Raw genomic sequence first — 13185 nt, 5'->3', positions numbered from 1 at the left:
GTCAGCAAGTCAACTCATGCCAAAGCAAACACTGAAATTCAGTATGTCTGATGTGTCTGACAACATTAAACACCCTTCTCCTTGATTAAAACATCAGAATGTCTCTTGCAGTCACTGTTTACACATCCCTACACAACCTGCCCAGCCTCAGACTCCTAGGCCAACCGCTCTGTCGGACCATCCCAGGCCCCCGGTCTCCCTACTCACCTGCCTCCATCCTCCGGGCCCCCATTCAGAAGGGCCTGCTCACAGATCTCTCTCAGACCCTCCTCTCTGACCCCACGACTCCTCCCATGTAGCCACCAGGCCTGACATGTCCTTTCATGGTGATGAAATTCTTCCTAAATGTATTTCGCTGGGTTCTGCTTTCGTACCCCTCACGCTGCTGGCATCCCCATGTACCCGTGCCCTGAAGGTGGCTGGGCTCTGGCATGGCAACGCCTACTGTGACTCGCGCTCTGGGCGTAGATCCTGCAGTGACAGTCCCCAGCCCCCCACCGCCCACCACCCCTGCCCCGCCTGCCAGAACTGCAGTCACCGCCAGCAACTCCCTGCTCTCCAGGGTCATGTCTCGTGATCTTCCTTCTCCTGCTCACAGGAACTCCCAGGCTCCTCTGTAACAGAGCCCTTCGACTGCACGTGGTGTGTGTGTGTGTGTGTGTGTGTGTGTGTGTGTGTGTGTGTGTGTGTGTGTGTGCTTGCTTGCATGCACACACCAGGATCATTTCGCTCATACCGAGAGCATTCATTGCCTTACGAGGAACCAGCCTCGGGCATCACCGCACACTTGACGTTTGCCTTCTGCCGTCAACTGTAGCTCAGCACCCTGCAGATCAGGTGGGAGCCTCCTCTCCAAGCCGCCCTGCCTTGTGTCTGGCCCCAGGCCCTCGCCGGCCCTCTTCTACACGGCAGTGTTCATTAGCCCAGGAGCTCTCACAGGCTGACAGCCCATCCGAATCACTGGAGAACATTTGTCCCGTGTGGATTCCATGGTAGCACGTCTGAATCATGGTAGGCTCTGGGAGACGGACCCTGGAATCTGGATATTTCAAAAGCTGCCCGGGCTGAACCAAGTTTGGGGACCGCTACCCTACCAGCAAGCTACCCTCTCCCAGACAGAACCCTCCAAAATGGGCCTCACACGGGCACCTGGTCTGTTAGGGGGCAAGGTGTGATCTCAGTTGTACGGCTGGAGTAAGCGAGGCCCTGGCGTCTGTGTGACCTGTCCAGGGGACAGGAGGATGCTGGCACTCGGGGTGTTGGCCCCCCAGGGCCCTCGCTTCCCACTGCCCACGGTTCCGCTCACACTGGTGTGGAGGGCGAGATCTGCGAGCCCTTGACATGCTCGTGCTGCACCACGTTCTAGATCGTAACCCTGGGGCCGATGTGAGCACACAGGCCACACCTGGGCACCGCCTGACGACAGAAACGCATCTCACCGCTCTGAGGGTTAGAAGTCCAAGGTCAGGGTGTCGTCAGCGCTGGCGCCTCTGAGGGACATGAAGAGAGTCTGCCCCAGGCCCCTCCCCCGCTCCTGGTGGCTTGCTGACCGTCCTTGGGGTTCCTTGTTCTGCAGAAGCACCTCCCTGTCTCTGCCTTCCTCCTCGCATGCTGCTCTCCCTCTGTCAGTCTGTGTCCACGTCTCTATTTCTTATAAGGGCATGGGTCAGTGCTGGATCAGAGCCAAGCCTAATGACCTCATTTTAACTCGAATCACTTCTGTAAAGACCCTGTCTCCAAACAAGGTCACGTCCCGAGGTCCTGGGGGTTAGGATCCCAACATAACCTTTTTCGGAGGGGACACAGTTTAACCCATCACTCGTTTCATGACTTTGAACAAGTAGCAGACTCAGAAAACCTCACTTTCTTCCCCTCTGAAACCAGGATTTAAAAAAAAAGATCCTACTGCGTGAGTGTTTTTCTTAATAATTAGTATCAGATTGGATAAGTGACTTAAAGCTGTGTTTGTTTTAAAAGCACGGGACAGAACAGTGAGATTAGTTGCTATAATCTGGGTTAGAAGAGGTGGGGGACCTCTCTGTTCTGTGTGTGTGTGTGTGTGTGTGTGTGTGTGTACATCGTGGACTGTGACAATCTAAATCATCAGACCCTCAGTGTCTAAGGCAGTCAGACTCTAACACAAACCACATATCACACAAACATGATGACTTCGAGTTTTCACTTGAATGCAAGGCATTATCAACGCTAAGATCAAGAACTCTGGGTGTTGCGAAATCGTCCTTGTCATTTTGCTCCCAGTGAGTGGTGTGCTCCCCAAATCTCCTGCTCAGACCTGTTAAAAGCACAAATCTTCTCCGCAGAAAGCCGGGTCTGGCCGGTCTGGGTGGGAATTTTTTTTCGCTTTTATGCATTTATGTGTCAACAAGAACACAAGCACCTGTGTAGACAAGCTTTTGTTCCTCTGGGGTTTACCCCTAGGAGCAAAATTGCTGGGTCGTACGATTGCCCCGTGTTGTAATCTCGTCCTGTCGACACAGACACTTCCACTAAGCTGACCCCGTTCACCCACGCAAACTGCACGACCAGGACGCTGCGCGGCCCTGGAGGAGGCTGAATCCTTTGCAGGACGGGAAGGATGAGCACAGCTGGGCGGGCTTTTGGTGAAACCTGCGCTTTACCACCTGCTGGGTTTGCCGCGTTGGACAGGAAGCCCGGGAACCCAGGCAGAGCGGAGCAGGGCTGATCTCACGTTGGGGGGCCTGGCTCCCCGCCACGGCTTCTCCTGCTGCTGTCTGGCCAGGTGTAGGTCACCCAGCCTGGGGATCCTCGGTGTCCTCAACCCCAACCTTGTGCCTGATGTTGAGTGGAGATCTCACAGCCCTTTCCAGCTCTGAGATGCCATCCCTTCGCTCTTTGGTTCAGACTTGTCTACATTAGAATATGCTCTTTGCAGGGGGTGGTGGTAATAGCTCAGTAATAGGGCGCATGCTTAGCACGCACGAGGTCCTGGGTTCAATCCCCAGTCCCTCCATCACCAAAAATATAGAATAGGCTACTTGAATACTGCTGACATCTTTTTCCAGATGTCTTCCCACCAGCTCAGTAGGGTGTTCAGCCAAGCTGACCTGCTGATGGACCAGAATAAAATGCGGACGAGAGCAGCTGACCAGGGAGTCAGCCCAGGAGCAGAACAACTTCAGCGCAGGCTCCCCGCCTCAAGCAGGGGAGAGACCATCTTGCTCGGCCCTTCAGGGGAAGCCGGGGACCAGCTGGGCGAGTTTGTTCCAGGCTCACCTGTTAACATGGCCCCTTTGTGAATCATTGTTCCAAAAGATGGTTGGTTTTTCAGATGCCCTTGGCAGGCTCAGTGTTTTAGGATGAGCCAATTGTTTTGATTGTTTTGTTTCATCAGATGAAAGAATGAGTTACTCTCCTACCCTGCTGGTGGGAATGCAAACTGGTGCAGCCGCTGAGGAAAACAGTTTTGCAGTTTCTTAAAATGTTCAACACGGAGTAATCATATGACCCAGTAATTCTACTCTTGGGTGTAAACCCCAGAGAAATGAAAGCATGTCTGCACAGACATTTGTGCATGAATGTTTATAGCAGCATTATTTGCAGCAGCCAAAAGGTGGAAACCACCCAAATGCCCATCAATGGACAAGTGGATAAACAAATTGTGGTATACCCACACAATGGAATATTATTCAGTCATAAAAGGAATGAAGTACTGTTATATGTGCCAACTTGAATGAACCTCGGAAACAGAAGGTTACAGGGGGAGGGGATAGCTCAGGGGTAGAGCAAATGCTTAGCATGCACGAGGTCCTGGGTTCCATCCCCAGTACCTCCACTAAACGATAAACAAACAAACCTAGTTACCTCTCCCCCCAGGGGAAAAAAAAACCAGAACGTTAAGTGAAAGATACCAGACAAAAATGGTGGCAGGTTGTATGATTCCTTTATACGAAATGTCTAAAATAGGCAAATCTACAGGGGCAGAAAGCAGATTAGGGGTTGCTGCCAGGGCCTGTGGGAAGGGAAACGGGAGTGACCCCTTAGTGCCCACGGGGAGCTCTGGAGTGATGAGAAAGCTTGGAAACCAGAGAGAGATGATGAATGCACAAGAGTGAAGGCACTAAATGCCACTGAGTCATGCGCTTTCAAATGATTCACTGTGTGCTGTATGGATTTCACATTGATAAAAGGAGAGGGCGAGGTGACAGAGAATGTGGTGGGGGAAGGGAGAACGGGAGAGAGAGAGCGGGTGGCGGGGGGAGATGTTATCCCGCCCGATGGGATGTTCTGAGTTTAAAGGAAAATGTGAGCACACGTCAGTGAAACAGAACAGAAAGCATCATTCTGAGCACAGTGACCACAGATCTCCGTGGGGGTGGGGGGGGGCCGGCATCACTTCCTCCCGCCAGCAGCGGTCTCTGACACCGCAAGTCACAGGACCTGGTGACCAGCGTGGCGTCCTCGGACTGACTGACTGAGGCCCTGGCAGCATTCTCGCAGTGTGGCGCCAGCAGCTCAGAGGACTCCGCTCGGACTCTGGGCCGCACGAGGTTCTTCCAGCCTGGGGTCCAGCCGACCACCTCCCTCCCGGCTCACTGGGCACACGGGGCATCTGGGGAGTGTAGGCCCTTCCAGTCTGGGGGTTCTCTAGCCCGTGTGTAGGGACCCCTTTCCATCAGCTCTTCACCGTGTACATCATACTTCTCCTAGTGCCTGGCAGGGTAAAGACTTGGATTTAAAAAAACTAGACACACTGATGGGGATTTGAGCTGGGCAACAGAAGACGTGCCAGTGGTCAGGCTAAAGAATGCATTTGAAAGTGTCTTGGCACAAGTCGTTTGGGGCTGAGCTTTGCAACCCTGATGTCAGGTCCCTTTCAGACGAGTCTGCATGAAGCTGTCAGGCAGGGTTGACCTTGTAACAAAACCTGTTCCTGTTGGGAGGGTACAGCTCAGTGGTACAGCGTGTGCTTAGCATGAACGAGGGCCTGGGTTCAATCTCCAGCATCTCCATTAAAAAATAGCAAAAAGCAAACAAACAAACTTAACCCCCCCCAAAAAAAACACAAACCAAAAATAATGTAATAAAATTTAAAATTTTAAAAATTGAATGCTAAAAAATATGATTAAAAAATACCAGAAATTGACACAACATTGCACACTGACTGTACTTCAATTAAAAAAACAAAACAAAACAAAACAAAAACCCAAAACAGCTCAGGGTGAGAATGGAGCTCTGCAGAATTCGTTCACTCACAAGTCCTACCCATGTGGCTGTCTGAATGCCTGCCCTTGGCTGCTGGCCTGGACTTCTGCCTCCAGGACCACCCTGCTGGGGGCTGGAGTCCAATGGTGGGCACGAGCCATCACCACTGTCATCATCCTTAACCAGCAGTGACTTCCAGATCTCTGACTCAATCTGTGTCCCACTCGCAGGCACTGAGCACTAACTCTGACCAGTCCTGGATGCAGGGTCTAGGTTGGTGGTTGCCTCTGAATCTCAGTTGAGAAGCTATTTGAAAAGAGGCCATGGTGACTCCTAGCACAGTCAGGGTGGGGGTGTCGGGGGCACTCCAGGCGTCTCCAAGGACACATGCTCCCTTAGACCCCTTGGAGCTGAGGCCTCCGCGCTGGAGCCCAGGCAGACCCGGGACTCTGCAGTCCCAGGCCAGCCAGGCAGCTCCTCCAGCACCTCAAGCATTGCTTGTGGTTTAGATCGACACTAGGTAGCTGCCCTGGGCTCACAGCCACCTGTGCCTCCTTGCTGGCGTTCCCTGCTCAGTGGGAGGGGGCGGGGCGGTCCTTGAAGGGCTGCTTTCTCTCCCATCAAGTCCTCACTGCCCTGAGCCGGTTCTGAAGCAAAACTCACGGTGCCCTTAGAGTCCTATGATGGTGGCTGTTTTCTGCATATTTGAGTATTTTGGCAAATGACTTCCTTGTTCTCCTGCCTAAGACTTCCAGGACAGTGCACAGTCTTTGAATCAGATAATTAACTGAAAATATAAATTGCGTTTGGGGGGAGGGGATAGCTCAGTGGTAGAGTGCACGCTTAGCATCCCTGAGGTCCTGGGTTCAACCCCCAGTACCTCCATCAAATGAATAAATAAACCTGATCACCTCCTCCGCCGAAAAGAAAGAAAGAAAGAAAGAAAGAAAATAAATATAAATTGCATTTAAAATTAAGTGAAAACTGAAGAGCACTGACATTTACAAAAACGCAGCGCAGCTGTGAGACCCGGGTCGCAATCCGCCCCCACGCCCCTCCCCCGCTCCCGCCCCCCCCACCAAACTTAATCCTGATAATCTTGCCTGGACTCCGCCTCCCGCCCCCGCCCCCGGGATGGAGCCGGTGCCAGGTCTCCCTGCGGGAGCGCACAGCCGCCTGTCACATGGTGTGGGAACTCATGCTTCTTAATCAGAGCATCAGATGATTCGGTGGACGCAGTTGTGCTTTTATTTTCGCAAAGCTTCTCCCCAAAGGCTTTGAGCTCGCGGGCCTCTCCTTGGCTCCACTTCAACAGCTGATGGATTTCCTGTGCGAGGGCCTCGTCGCCAAGACCCCTTACGTGAGCCACCGCATCAGAGCCCGAACGGACTTAAGAGTGTCCGCAGGAGGGGGGGGGGCCTTCCGCAGGTGGCTTGGGCACCGTGAGAACTGAGCCCTGGCGCAGGAAACTGAAGGAAGTCTGGGCGGGATTTCTGGCTTTGCCCCTTAGTAGCTGTGTGACCTTGAGAAAGTTAACTGACTTCTCTGGGCTTCCGTTTCAACATCTGTAAAACAGGACTTACAAACAGGATGCAAAGAGAGAAAGGGGCTCAGGCCCCAGAGTGGGGCAGAGATGCGTTCAAACCCCCAGCACTGGGTCCTACCTGGTCTGTGCCCTTGGCCGTCCCTTGACCTCCCAGAGCCTCAGATGTCCACCTCTGTGAATGGGAGAGATGCAGCCGGCCTCTCTGGGCGTTCTCTTGGAAATTAAAAAAGAAAATGTCTGGACCATGCCTGGCACGTGCTTAGGCACTGAAGAAATGTTTTTGTTGACTATAAAATAAAGAGAAAACACACCATATATCTACCTCCATGGACTTTTGAAAGGATCAGGTTAATATAGGTGAAAATACACTGTAGACTATAAAGTAATATAAAATGTCATTATCATTATTGGAATCTATTTTTTCCCTGAGACCTTTCCTTTTTTTTTTTTTAATTGAAGTATAGTTAGTTTATAGTGTTGTGTCAGTTTCTGGTGTACAACATAGTGTTTCAGTTATACATGCACATACATATATTCATATTCTTTTTCATTATAGGTTACTGCAAGACACTGAATATAGTTCCCTGTGCTGTACAGAAGAAACTGTTGTTTACCTATTTTATATGTAGTAGTTAGTATCTGCAAATCTTGAACTCCTGTTTTATCCCTTCCCACTTCATTTCCCCCTGGTAACCATAGTTTGTTTTCTATGTCTGTTAGTCTGTTTCTGTTTTGTAAACAAGTTCATTTGTGTCTTTTTTTTTTTTAAGATTCCACATATGAGTTATACCATATGGTATTTTCCTTTCTCTTTCTGGCTTTACCTGTGGCTATTTAAATATTTTATTTTTTTTTTTAAACTGAAGTATATTCGGTTTACAATGCTGTGTTAATTTCTGGCATACGGCATAGTGATTGTTACACATATATAAAGTTTTTATTTGCAGATATAGCTCACATTATAGTTCTGTTGGACAGCACTGTTCTAGAATATTCTCCCCTGCATTTTTCCCCTCCTCAGGACATGGACACTTTTGAACAATCCAGGCCAGTCGTCTTATAGAAGACCCTACTGCCAGGCTTTGTTGCCATTTGACTAGACCTGGTTTAACCTTTCTGACAAGAATACACCTTAGGTGGAGTTGCTACTTCACAAGGCATCACGGCAGGAGGCTCATGGTGTCTCCTTGTTGGGATCACAGAGTCTGATCACTTGGGTAAAGTGGCATCTGCCAGATGTCCCCAACATGAAGGTCTCTCCGCCCTCCTTGTAATCAGGTAAGTAACCTCAGGGGTGACCCTTTGAGACCATGCAAACATCTTGCTCCTACAACTTTAACCCAAAGTTTTTAGCATCTAGTGAGGATCTTTGCTGCCACGAATTATTATACATCAGAGGTTGCAAAATTCGCAAGTGTCTTAACTTTTTATTTTGACTCAATGGCTTGACTAATTTCCTGGTTGTGTCATTTATGTATGCTAAGCCAGGATGTGAGCAATTCACTAACTTATAAATCTCATCACATTACTGATTGCAGGGCTTTCCATTGTATAGAATCCGGAATGCAACATATGTTATATAATCTCTGTTGATGATTATTTAAGTCATTTCTATTTTTTGGCCACTAAAAATATTGATTCCACGAACACCCTTTTAAACTATCCTTGCAAACTTCTCCTTCTTTGAGATATGTTCCCAGAAGCGGCGTTGCTGAGTATGTTTAGCTAAATTTTTGACACCCGTAGTCAGACTGCCCTCCAGAAACGTCGCACGGTTCAGGCTTTTAGTGGGTCGCCCAGGATGCCTTGCTGCACAGGAGCAGGCAACCCCCGCGCACACCGGCTTAAGCAACAGAGACGACGTCTACTTTCTCACACGAGCCAGAGCTCCGGATGAAGGTGCCATGTTTTCACTCGACTTCATTTTTCAGAGGGACCCTGGTTGTGAACCAGCAAACAAACTTCGTGTTTACAGTCTGAAAAATACTGGCTTAGAATACTTGGATTCCATCCTGGAGGTGGAGGCAGGGGGCTACCTGAACGAACTCTGACTTCTGTTGGGAGAGGAGGCATGGAGGTGCGGGACACACCTTCCCCCAGGCCCCCGCCACCCCCTCCCTGGCCGTCATTCAGCTCCCTAGTCTTTGCTGATCTGATAAGTGAATGGACTATCTCTCTTTTTAAATTTCATCTGTATAACAGTGCGATTTCACGGCAGGCAGTACTCTACAGTGTAGGATCTTGTGAGAGAACTGCCTGGCTTCATGGTCTGGAACCACCACTTATCAGCTGTGTGACCTTGAGCAAGTTATTCACCCTCTCTGTGCCTCTGATGCCTCATCTCTAAAGCGGAGATAATAAACCTAACAGGCTGGTTATGAGATTTTAAAGAGATAATTTGTGTAAGGTGCTCAGCACAGTAAGATGCGTCTCAAAAAGCAACTGGTTTTTCATTTGCAGATTTCTGTTGCTCTTTTGGGATGAAATCTGGGCTTGAGAAGTCAGCGGGAATGGGATCTGTGCTGGCTGGACTGCGTCCTGATTTCCTGACACTACACAGCTCTGGTACATGGACACTGAAGGGAAAGGCTGCTTGAGGACAGAGCCCTGGGGCTCCACGAGGCCGAGAGAAAAGATGACAGGGACTCTGTCTTCCGGGGCTTCATTAAGGAAAAGATGGCAAACAAAGACTAAAATATAAATGCCCTCAGCACGGACGTGTTTCATACACAGCACACGCAGCGCCTTGCCCTCTGCTCGCCCCCTGTTCACAGGTTCATGGCAGCCACTTCACTGAGTCCGGTGTCTCCTTTCAGGGTCCTCTCTTTGGTCTGAGATCCTTATGCCTTGGTCCACGCCCTCCCGTCTATGGGCAGGGGCCAGCACCTTGTCTGACACGGCATGCAGGCTCTGTAGACGGCAGGTGATTGGCCAGATAAATGCAGTTTACAGCCACGTAGCGGAGGATGCTGGGGTACTCGGAGTGAAGTTTTCCACTTGATTTCAACGTTCCCTCTAGGGTCCGCAGCGGCTTATGTACATACAGAATCTCACCGTCAGTGTCTCTTGAGTGGGGGAGGAGAGCCTGAGTATTTTGGGGAAATGGGAAGTGGCAAAAGGATTAAGAGGAAGAAAAAGAGGTGTAAATTGTTCTTGCAAAAGAACTGATAGTGTGGAAGGGAAGTCTGTGGGACGACGTGGCAAACTGTAGAGGGGCGGGTGAAGTCGGCTGGGTTTCAGGGCAGACCAGGGCCAGGCTGCTTCATCTCGCTCACGGTCTAAGAGCCTTGACGCACTGTCATTTGAATGCGTGCAGGTAGATTTCAGTTGAGATTAATAAGGAAAAAGGGACTCGCCCATAATTGAAAAGCAGGCAAATTACACAAGCAGGTAAATCATAGAAGAAGAAGTCAAATATTGGGCTGACATTGATCACCCAGTGTCATAACTGACACCATCAATAAGGTGACAAGTGAACAAGATTGTTTCAAATCGTAACCGGAACGGGCATAACAGTAATAGCCAACAGTCACAGTGATGGCTGTCCCTGTGACTTCTTTCCCCCTGGCGTGACTACCCCAACAGAACAACAGAAATCCATAAACGGAAAAAGCAGTGACTTTCAGGAACACGTTTACTGTGCTAAGCATTTTACATGAATTTCCTCTTTTAATCCTCGTAACAAATCTATAATGTAGGTATTTTTATCACCATTTTAGATTTGAGGAGCCAGAGGCTCCTTAACAGAGAGGTTAAGTAACTTACTCCAAGTTGCATAGCAGACACCGGGTTATGAACCCAGATCATGAACCCAGGCAGTTCTCTCACAGAGCCTGCACGATACAATACTGTGTGCGTATGAAACCTCACTGCTGTGCAGATGGCACAAAAATGCAGCGGCTTTCTGAAATATAAGTATACTCTAGAGAGTTAACTCAGAGGCCTGGAGATGTCCCCCAGCTTGGTGACACCAGTTATTGCAGTCTTCTAGACAGGGTAGAATTATAGCTGGTGTGGTGCTGAAATTTCCAGGTACTTTAAAAAATACGTGGGGTTTAGGAGGGCCACTTCTTCAACCTTCATTGTGAGAAATAATCAAATCGAAGTCCCCTCCACTCTGTGACTAACACCCTGTTCCAGGGCGGTCCCATAATGCTGCAGTAGCCCCTGTAATGACGAAGCCATCAAGATACTTTTTTTCCTAATGATACGTGCTGCGTACGACCAAATTCTATTAAGCCCGTCTTTGAGTCTGGACCTGGAGGGGAGATTATGTCTCTGTCTTTCAAATTAGTCTCAAAGGACCGATATCTGTTACCATAATGGGACCCAAGTCTCCTCCTTCTGGGATGCCTGACCCCACCAGCTCATTCTCATCTCTTCCCTGGTGAACCTGCTTCAGGCTCATTGTGGGCAGTCAACCGTGACGCATCTCCCTGAGAAGGAGGGTGTTGGACTGGGTCAGGCCTAGGGGCCCCTCATGGCGCCCCATCTTGGGTTATTTAACAGTTACTCAGGGCCACATACAGCACTAAATCAAGGCAGCAAACCAGAAAAAAGCAAGGACCATCATTCACTGCACCAATGTCTTTATTTTTAAGCCGACCCCGTCTGGAGTCCTTTCTGACCCTGACGTCCTAAATTAGGGTCCTCATCAGTATTTATCTAGACAACTCACATCAGTTGATGACTTTCCTGGTTACTTATAAACTGTGAGGGTCAGAGGGGAAGAACCAAGTCCAGTTAAGTGTCTTAAACTTGAAGCTGTTTCAGATATTGAATTACAGGCATATCTCGTTTTATTGCCCTTGGCTTTATGACGCTTTGCAGATACTGTGTTTTGTTTTGTTTTGTTTTTTTCACCAATGAAAGTTTTAGGGCACCCTGTGTTAAGCAAATCTATCAGGGCTGTTTTTCCAACAGCACTGGCTCACCTTGTGTCTCTGTGTCATGAAAGACTGTAATTCTCACAATATTTACAACTTTGTCCTGATTATTCTCTTTGTTATGGGGATCTGTGATCAGCAATCTCTGATGTCACTGCTACGACTCACTGAAGGCTCAGGGGATGGTCAACAGTTTTTAGCAATGAAGTATTTTTAAATTAAGGTAGGTACATGGTCTTTTTTCGACACAATGCCATTGTGCACGACAAACTGTAGCAGAGTGTAAACATAACTTTTCTATGCACCGGGAAACCAAAAAAATTGTGGGACTTACTTTATTGCGGTGGTCTGGAAATAAACCCACAGTATGCCTGGGGCCGGCCTGCTACTGAAATTGAGTTCTAATGTTTGGTGTATTTAGCCTCTTAACCAAAATCCTGGCCTTTTTCTCAGCTTCTGATAGTAAAGAAAATCTGTAGAGACTATTCTCAGCTTAAAACTTGTCAGTGGCTCCAGGTTAGCCTCGGGATAAATGCAACCCTTCTACCCTGGTACAGAAAGGTCTTCCTAACCCAGCCTTTGCTGACCTTATTAGTCTTACCTTTCCGTGCCCTGACCTCTGTCCCCAGCACGGCCTCGGCCCCCCGGCACCAACACACCAAGGTCTCTCTGTTTCTTGGTGGGTCTAGGAGATCCCCTCACCTGTGTTTTTTTCTTTTAATTGAAGTATAATTGATTTACAATGTTCTGTTAGTTTCTAGTGTACAGCATAGTGATTCAGTTATACATATACATGTATGAATTCTTTCTCAGATTCTTTTCTATTTTAGGTTACTACGATGTATTGAATATAGTCCCCTGTGTATACAGTAGGGTCTTGTCATTTATCTATTTTATATATAGTAGTGTGTGTATCTGCAAATCACAAACACCCAGTTTATCCCTTCCCACCCTCTTTCCCTCCTGGTAACCATACGTTTGTTTTCTGTGTCTGTGAGTCTGTTTCTGTTTTGTAAATAAGTTCATTTGTCTCGATTTTTTACATTCCATATATAAGCAATATCATATGGTATTTGTCTTTCTCTGTCTGACTGACTTCACTTAGTGTGATCATCTCTAGGTCCATCCATGTTGCTGAAAATGTCACTGTTTCATTCCTTTTTCTGGCTGAGTAGTATTCCGTTGTATAGATATACCACAGCTTCTTTATCCAGTGCTCTGTGGATGGACACCTAGGTGGCTTCCCTGGCCTGGCTGCTGTGAACACCCCCTCCCTGCCCTCATCCCTCCACTCTTACCTGGCTGAGTGAGTCTTTGTGCTTCTGTCTCTGCTAAGATGCCCTTTCCTCCTGGAAGCTTTTCTCCCTCCCCACCAACCCCTGCATGTGTGGGAGCCGCTCCTGCGTGTTTCCATGGAAGCGCTCAGCAGTTCCCAGGCTGTCTTATGACGGCCCCTGATTCCCCCGGGTCCCTCTCTGACTGTGAATTTTTTGAGAACAAAGACAGTTACCTTCATTGCTACATTCCCAACCCACAGCCATTGTGTCTGGCACTTAGCAGATGTTTGAT

The sequence above is a fragment of the Camelus ferus genome, chromosome 11 (assembly GCF_009834535.1).
Source record: "Camelus ferus isolate YT-003-E chromosome 11, BCGSAC_Cfer_1.0, whole genome shotgun sequence".
NCBI lineage: Eukaryota > Metazoa > Chordata > Mammalia > Artiodactyla > Camelidae > Camelus > Camelus ferus.
The sequence above is the reverse complement of the archived record's forward strand: the minus strand, read 5'-3'. Positions refer to the sequence as shown.